Source organism: Tyto alba, unplaced genomic scaffold, assembly GCF_018691265.1.
Source record: "Tyto alba isolate M040663 unplaced genomic scaffold, T.alba_DEE_v4.0 Super-Scaffold_13, whole genome shotgun sequence".
In the NCBI taxonomy this organism is placed as follows: domain Eukaryota; kingdom Metazoa; phylum Chordata; class Aves; order Strigiformes; family Tytonidae; genus Tyto; species Tyto alba.
This window is the reverse complement of record NW_024881275.1, coordinates 46,631,373-46,640,040: the sequence shown is the minus strand read 5'-3', so window position 1 is coordinate 46,640,040 and position 8,668 is coordinate 46,631,373. Positions and strand designations below refer to the sequence as shown.

The 8,668-nt window shown below is 42.5% G+C and overlaps 1 long non-coding RNA gene across 1 annotated transcript; it reads right to left on the bottom strand.

Moving 5' to 3' along the window:
- Positions 1-1,643: 1,643 nt before the first annotated feature.
- On the bottom strand, positions 1,644-6,733 carry LOC116958911. The gene is made up of 3 exons (XR_004405543.1): positions 6,539-6,733; positions 3,239-3,539; positions 1,644-2,919 (listed from the first exon to the last, which is right to left on the bottom strand). It is a non-coding gene; the product is annotated as an uncharacterized LOC116958911 (long non-coding RNA).
- Positions 6,734-8,668: the final 1,935 nt, after the last annotated feature.

Genomic DNA, 8,668 nt, shown 5'->3' with positions numbered 1-8,668 from the left:
TTATAATTTTTAAAATTATAATGTAATTTGTTTAAATAAATGTCTTATAAAAATATAGCAGCCTATCAGTCATATAGGTGCTTATATTCCTTTTGCAGAAAGTGTCTGGAGGCATTGAAAGAAAGTATGACTTGCAGGGCATACACAGAGAAGATAGCAGAGAAGCACAGTTTTCAGAAGGATCCTGCCATTAGCCTCCTCCCACACAGAAAAAGAATGAGGGTACCCCACTGATGCACTGCAATCACATGAAGGGAGGAGACAATCTGACAAAAGCCAAGCCTAAGTCTAAGCAATAGCCCTGATGTCATGGACTCTCAGCAGCACTCAGAGGGTTTGAACACAAGGAAAATTTGAAATAGAATAGCGGATATTAGTTTTAATCTATGGCTATCATATGCTCCCAGTTTTTCTAATTAAAAATCTCTGTCTCCAGGTCTTTTTTGTTACATTTGAAGATTGTGGCAGATAATGCAGCTACCACTTAGAGTACTCACGCCAATAATGGTAGTACTCAGCGATGTCAGCTGCATAAACAAACTAGAGTGCATGAATATCCTAATGTTTTCAAGAGCTAACCCTTTGGGCAGGGCAAGCAGGAATGAATTTAGTAAGAGCACATCACTGTTACTAGCAGCATTGTCTCGCTGAAGCCGTGTAACTGCAATGAAAACATTTTGTCCCAAACAAGACCACTATTAGAAAATGAGCAGAGAAAAAGAGCTTATTCTGTCCAAACCCGTTGACCCAGAGCAAATGGGACACGTGCAACTCTATGATAAGTCCGCATATATGGAGAGCAGTATATTAGATGCCTATATCACTGTGTAGCTAACCACATGCTGGTATTCCAGCGTTAGCAGGTGGAAGAGAAAAGCTCAGGAGAGGAATCCTGGAGATACTGCCTCTCAGCCTCTGTGGAGCAGATACTGCAGCCTTACTGATTTCTCAGTGTTAGGAGCTATCTTTAGTCCAAGACTAGTTTTGCAAGAACTGGGGTTTTCATGGTAGTTGATCAGCTATCCTGACAAACCCTGCAAACTGGGCCCTTGTGCCACTCCCTTCCCCACACCTGACCCACCCATGATACCAAGACAGCAGAGCCAGAGAGCAGAGGACACTTCCCTGGTTTCCAGGCAGCCTATGGGCTGCAACTGGGTGGTTCTTGGGCATCACCACAGTGATGAGGTCAAGAAAGATATTGCTGTCTAGTAATCTTCCACTATGGACCACAGAAAGGGAGAGGGGAGAGAAAGGGTGTTGATACCATGGACAACAGGGGAGATATGTAGCCTTTGCTCCATTGCCTGTTCATTCATGCAGGGCAGGAAGTTTACTATGAACATACAGCCCAGCCAGCACCAATAATCACCACTTAACCCTCACAATAGTACACTCCATCTCTACAGAGTTCATCTCAGCTCTGAAAAAGACTAAAAACCCACAAGCACTCCCTTGCGCTTCCTCAGACAGCAGAGTGCTACCCTGCTGGGCACAGTGCCACCTCTCAGAAGACACAATCTAGAGCCAAAAAATTACAGTAAGCAGGGTAGAGACAAAAGATGAAGGAGGGACAGAACTAAATCAAGAGGTACCTACACCAAATGGACAGAATATATTTGCAGACTATATGGTAGCAGAGTAAAGGTTACTGCAAAAGCACCTGCTTAATACTTTATTACAGGTTAAAATGATGAATTATCCATTTCTCAGCAGCAATCAGTCCTTCTGTCAACCTTGAAATTGTTATACAGAGAAAGATTTCACTTTTACGGAAAATGTAAATGTTATTGAGTTATTTCATAGTACAACAGTTTCTCAGCCTTACCAATAAGTTCATCAGAATGAAAACAAATTGTTTCTGCAGAGATTATTCTTAAAAACTACAAGAGTCAGGCCAGATGCTTGACCCCATTCCATCTTCTTTGCATAGTTCAGTTGTGTATGAGAGTTGCCAAGGTATACATCCAGCTTGGGGCTGACTTCCTTTCCCAAACTGCTTTCCTCCAACCTTCAACACAGATGTCTTCTGTCAGGGTCATAAGGAACAATTAGGAACTCCTCATAAAGCCAGTGTGTTGCAAAGCTTATGATGATGTTGCAAATTCATTTTTCAGTATTTTTTAGTAGTTTGTTGTCTCTAAAAGCTGCCCCACTGTACTGGCCTACTCTGTGTGTGTTGCACAACTTTCTTCTGCCAACAACCCCACCAGTTCTGTCCTTGATGGCAGACCAGCCTCCACCCCAATGCAGAAGAGCAGGCAGTGCATGAGTGAGGGAGCACACCCACTGAGCAGCTTTCCAGCTCCAGGTGTGCCTCTGTAGACCCCCTCTTCTCCTCAGGGCAAACAGGGCACAGGCTCACAGATATTCAAGGTTGTCACACAGGTTCTTCTGGCATTGTGCCCCCTTCCCTGCCCTAAGATGGCAGGCACCACTCAATAAACACAAATAACAATCATGATTGTGTTCAAATGCAAATCTAGCATCTTCCCTCCATTTCTGAGATGACAGTCAAGCTGAGGGCTGGATCACTGCAAAGAAGAGATCTCGTCATAGCTAAGCTACAACATTTCCATCAGCTGTTGTAAACCCTTCCAGAGACATGCTTCCAATTTTGCTGGCAAAGCTGTAACTGATGATCTCTGAGACACTGAGCTACTCCACTAGTGTTCCCTGGAACATGCAGCCACTCCAACCATAGCAAAGCTGCTCTTCACTTCACAGTGAACTGCAGCTGATCAGTGGAGAACCCACTCAGAGCAGCCAGAGCATCTGCACTGCAGAAAGCAACATGTACACTGACCCAGCTCCTGCTGCAGCTCCAACCCAGGACTTGTGCAACATCTTCTACTGAATTTTCATTTGCTCTATTTCACATTGCTGCATATCATACAAGCAACTGACATTTCTGAATCACTGAAAAATGAAAGAAGAGAAATTCTGATTTTCCAACGGGACAGCACAGCCTCCAAGGCACTGCTGAACTCTTCTGTCTGAAGAGTGATTTAAAACACAGTACTACCCTTTGATGCTTACCAACTTAGATGTCACATTAATCAGAGATTTGTGAATAGTTGATGTGCAACCATATGCACTTTTGCTTAAAAGCAGAAAAATCAAGGACATTTAACTGCTCCTGAAGTGGTCTTTTTAAACTTCAAAAAATATAAACTGTTTATAAAGTGCCACTGAGGGGAGTATCCAGCCTAATTCTATATTTATTTGAATAGCTCACCTTTTAATGTGTTTCATCTTATGTGCAGATACAATTTATTGCAATGCTAATGTGCATGCAGACCTCAGAGTCATTGGTCATAGCAGCTTCCTTTGCAGCCAATGACAGTAGAAGCACATTTTCATTCAAACTGCAGAGAATGTGAAAAAAACGCAAACCATCATAAAGTTTATATAACCTGAAATAGGCAAATTCCACCGGCCATTTCCATGGATGGGAGAATTCCCAAAACTTGTGGACAACATAACTTGCCAAGCAGCTTCTCTGGTCAGCCTGAATTCAGGTGCTACTGTATCCAGATCTGCCAGGGAGAAAAAGACATTATGTGAGAAACTAGCTGACTGTGCCCAAGGGAACGTCCAGGCTAGGAAAATACCACTCAAGCTTTCACCAGAGGTTTTCTAACATAGGGTAGCTTTAAGAACAGAGATAGCATCTTTTCAGACCATAAAGAGTTAAAATGCGTTTGCTGGAAAACTGTATTTTTTCACCAATCCAGACAAATGTCCTATGTCTAAGGAAGAAACTGGAATTGAAATGGTTTGGCAAGCAGCACTCTGTCTAAGGAAGGAAGGTCCCAAAATAGTACTGCAATCAGCTGCAGCTGTTTCTGGTTGCTGCTACTCTGAACATGAACATTGGCTTGCCCAGTTGTGCAGACCTTTAGCAATTCATATTCTGTAATCAGCTGGTGCTCTTCAGTTTTCTGTGCAGGTCTTGCTTTGTTTTCTTTCCCTGGAAATGGCTGTTGTGTCCTAACTTAAACTCTTCTCTCTGTCTTTCTGGGTATTGAACATCTACTGTCCCCTTCCTCTTCCATCTTCAAGAAAACTGTCTTGTATTGCTACTGTCTATTTTCTAGTTCAGCTGAACAGAGCCGAATTAAAAAGCAAAATAACAATGCCAAGTCATAAAATCTGAAATCTTTCTTCCTATGACAAATCATTTTCTTGTAGTAGAAAAGTAACTTTTTAAATGGAAGAGACAAAAAAGCCTCTTTCATGCAAATATGGACCTCTAGTAAGTACAATCGCTTAAGTGTGAATCTTTGTAATATAGTAGCACTATTACTTTCAAGAGGAAAAGACAAGTCTGTTTCAGAAGGGTTATTGGAGAAAGAAAGGCAAAAGGTGAAACTGTTGGAAAATGGGTGAAGAACAGTTCATTTTAAATTAAGTGACTTAGAGTTTCAGCAATTTTTTAAGTAATTTGGAGAGAAATACTAGTTTTAAAAAAGCAAATGTGTCAATGAATAAAAGAGAACTGAATGTATTTAAAATAGCATGAAAAGTTATTTTCAAGACACCAAAACCAGAGGTATTCAGGATGTTTCACACAGTGTTGCTATAAGCAAATAAAGGAAACAGATTTGTGTCATGAAATGAATAGCTATATTGTTTCTTTTAATGAGGTCTTTTGGAACTATGAATGAGAAAATTGTCAAATAGAAATGGTAGCTGGGTGCCTGAACTGTACAGCCTCCACAGGCACAGGGCCCAAATGTTATCTCCGATTTTGAAAGATAGATAACAAGTAGTCATTCTGTGTAACTACCTATCACCCTAGAATAAAAATGCAGCACTGAGGTGCACAGACATGGGAACAGAGCAGAGGACTTGAAAATACCATCATAAGAGGATAACCAGAGCTATATCAGGGCTACTAAAACTCATCAAGGTCAAGTACTGGTCAGTAAATGAATGCAACCTTAGGATCTGAGTAAAGTCAACTTCAGGGTGTAGCAAAGAAATCAAGGAACAGGAATTGAATATATAAAAGTCACCATAAATAGTGAAATCAGATATAAATTGGAAAAAAGTAACTGTATATAATTTGAAATATAAGTGTTAGCATCATTTAATGGGCTAATAATCACTATTTGATTGACTTTAAGATTTCTTTATATTTACAATAAATTTTTGTTCTCTGCTCCTTTGAACCATATAAACATCACAAGTTAGTTCATTAAACTGTTAGATAATTTGGCAACTTAGTGTGCAATTTGGTGGAAAATTTGTGCAAATTACACTGTTTAAATGTAATTTAACATCCTGAATCCATTGAAAACTTCAGCTTCAGTGACAGCAAGATCCACACAGTTCCAGAATTTCACCCATGCCAGAGACCCTGAAATTTCACTGTAAGAAGCAAGTCTCAGCACAACCTCATTAAGTACATCTAGGACAGCAGCCATGCTGGTCACCTCACAAGCACTCTGGGAACAACACTGAAAGATCTTCCAACAGTTCCCTTAGTCTTGCAGCTAACTACAGCAGATAGACTAGCTGGACTTCAAAAGTCTTCCTCAGCTTCACATTCATTACACACAAATATGGGTACTGTGCAAAGGATACAGTCATGGGATGGGCCCTGTATCCCTAAGGTTTAGCAGCTTCATAGACTAGTCAGCAGACCTACAGAGCAAGGCTTAAAGCCTTGGGAGGTGACTCTTTTCTCCTCCTTCTCAAATATTCTGCCAGAGTCAAACTGAACCTGAAAAACCCAGATGTGGAGAATCAGAGTTCTTCAACTCATAACATCTTGCCGGATAGAAACCTGACAGTTCCCTCCATACATCCAGAGCTAGGAAGTCTAGCAAATGAAACCCTAGAGAAAATAATCAGTGCAGGTAATTAGAGTAATTTAATGACTTTTAAATAGAGTAAGAACAGAAGCAACACTAGAATAATGTCATGGAGTGTTGTAGTTGAGGTCCAGAGGGCAACTGAGCACCAGGCAGCCGCTCACTCACTTGCAGAGATGGAGGGTGGAGAATATGGGACAGGAATGTCTCAAGGAATACATCTAAAGACTGGGAGGAGTCACTTACCCATCAGGGTTACAGGTAGAAGACAGACTTCTTAGGAGAAGAAAAGAAAACATCACTTTAATTCAAATACTAACAAGACAACACTTAAAAGACAAGGTGGGAAGATCGTCACATCAAAAAAAAGACCTCTCTCCACCCCCTCACTTCTTCCCCAGCTCAGTTCTGCTCCTGATCTCTCTACCTACTCACCCAGCAGCGCAGGGGCAAGCAATAGGGGTTACAGTCAGCTTGCCACTCCTTCCTTCTTGGGAGATAGGGTGAACTCCACACACTCCTCCCCTGCTCCACGTGACTCCCCTCTCACTGCAGACAATTCTCCACAAGCCTCCTCTGGAGTGAGTCCTCCCCACGGGCTGCAGCTGTTCCCATGCTGATCTGGTGTGGGTCACCCCTGCATGTTGCAGGGCTGAACCACAACAGCGGGGATCACTTCTCCCCTTAGGGTCCCAGACTCCTTTAAGTGCATATACCTGTCCTGGTGTGCGCTCCTCCACAGGCTTCAGGTCGGCCTCTACACTACCGCAGACCTCCATGTGTGTCAGGGTGGACAGTCCTGCTCTCTCACCACTGGATATATGGGTCTCTGCTCCAGCACACCTCCCCCATGTTCTTCTCCTTCCTTCCACTGACCTGGGTGTCCATCCTTCTTCCAACTCCTCCTCACAAGTCCCAACCCCCTCTCTAGTTCCCCTTCTTAAGTACGTTATCGTAGAGGCGCAGCTGATTGGCTCATCCCTGGCCAGAGGTGGGTTTGAGTGGAGCCAGGGGAGCTTTCGAGAAGTTTCTCACAGAAGGCATTGCTGTAACCCCCTCCCCTGCTACCAAAAAAAACTTGCACCACAGAAACCCAGCATGTGGGTATTTTGCCAATTGACTAGATTGACAGAAAGGACTCAGATACCAACAGAAAGAATAGACTTAGTTTACTGTATATTGCCAAAATAATACAAAACATAAGGTAATACATTTAGTCAGAATGGTAAGCTTATTACACCCTAGTTATAAGCAGCAAAGAGAATAAAAACAAGATAATACTCCTTAGTCTTAAAATAATATGACAAGAAAATAAAGCAAGACAAGGTAATGCACCTAATCATTACTACATAAAGTCAGCAATAGTGATTAAGAAAGATACATCACCAATTGCCCTAATACTTTACTGTCATCTAGATTCACAGTCACTGGGGAGCCCTGGTTGCAGTGAGGATTTGGAGAACCTTTCCCAGCAATTGGGAGGTCCTACGCAGTGCATTCACTTGTAGGTGAGGTCTCCAAAATCACTGCAAGAGGCTCCAGCTTTTATAATGTTGAATAAACAGGTTTCAAACTTTGAGTGTGGAAACATCTGGTGTCCTGTCCTAGTTGGATTTCTCCCAAAGCTTGTCCAGGGCTTAAAGAGGAACCCAAGAGGAAATGTCTTGTTTGTAAAAAGAAAATGTCTTGTTTCTGAGTAACTGGCTTCCCTGAAAGAAAAGGAACAAAAACCAGAGCAATTTAAACTATGTGAATGTGTTCAACATCAGTGTCTTACACTGTTGACCAGTAGCAGATAATGCCAGATGCAGTGCCATGTAACAATGAACAGGAGGCTGATCACTAGTACATGGCTTCCTGCAGAACATCAGAGCAAGAAATCCTCTGAGAGAACAAGCTGTTACAAACACTCGTGGTGAGCTTGGCTGCACCAAACCTTGACCACTTGCCATGCCAACCAACTGAAGTGTGTGAGGTGGCCCACAGGCAGGACTCAGGGAGGAATTCAACTGCAGGCAGTTAACACACTGACTGGTCTCTGCAAACTAATCCGTGGCTTGGCTTTCTGAATGGGGTTGGATCTTCCTTGTACTTGAACACTACAAATAACAGAAGACATATTTACCAGAGGGGTAGGCAAAGAAGTTGAAGACGAAGCATTCCAGTAAAATGGTTTCTTTCAGCTGAACCAGTGTTGCTGCTGAAGGTGTTTCTGTCTCCATGCTCAAGGATCTGAAGGGTTAGTATCTGCCCATCTCACCTGTACATCTGACATCCTTCCCATCTGCCTCTCCCCTAGATGCCCACAGGTATTTCCAACGTCCTCAGAACCAACTATTTTCCTTATCTTATCTAGAGTCACTTCTGAAGGACCACTTAAAGCAGTGCTAGGGCTGACCTGAATTTCACCCACTCAGTTTGAGATGAAACACTGGTGTTTACTGGTTCTTTCAGGAAAAATCACTGTGACATGGGAGACTCCCATTGCCTGTTCCTGGGGACACCTAAGAGCTGCAGCTGCTATTCTTTCTGCATGGAGGACCCTGGAGAATCAGGTTTTCCTGACCCATCCAGACAGCTGAAGCTATCTTTTAAATGACTAATCTATGTGCATTCCAAATGCACTCTGTAACTAATCTGATAATACTATAAAGCCTTATTCCACTTTAACTGTACAGGTGTCAGTGGAGTTACGATGGGTATGATAACATCTGACCTCAGAAGGTAACCACTAGCAACACAAATGCAGAACAAGGTTATGTAATATGTCCTCACACTACCCTCCCCCAGCATCAACTTCTTCACCACAAGGGAAGGTATGTGGGGGAGGGGAAAAAAGCAGAAGA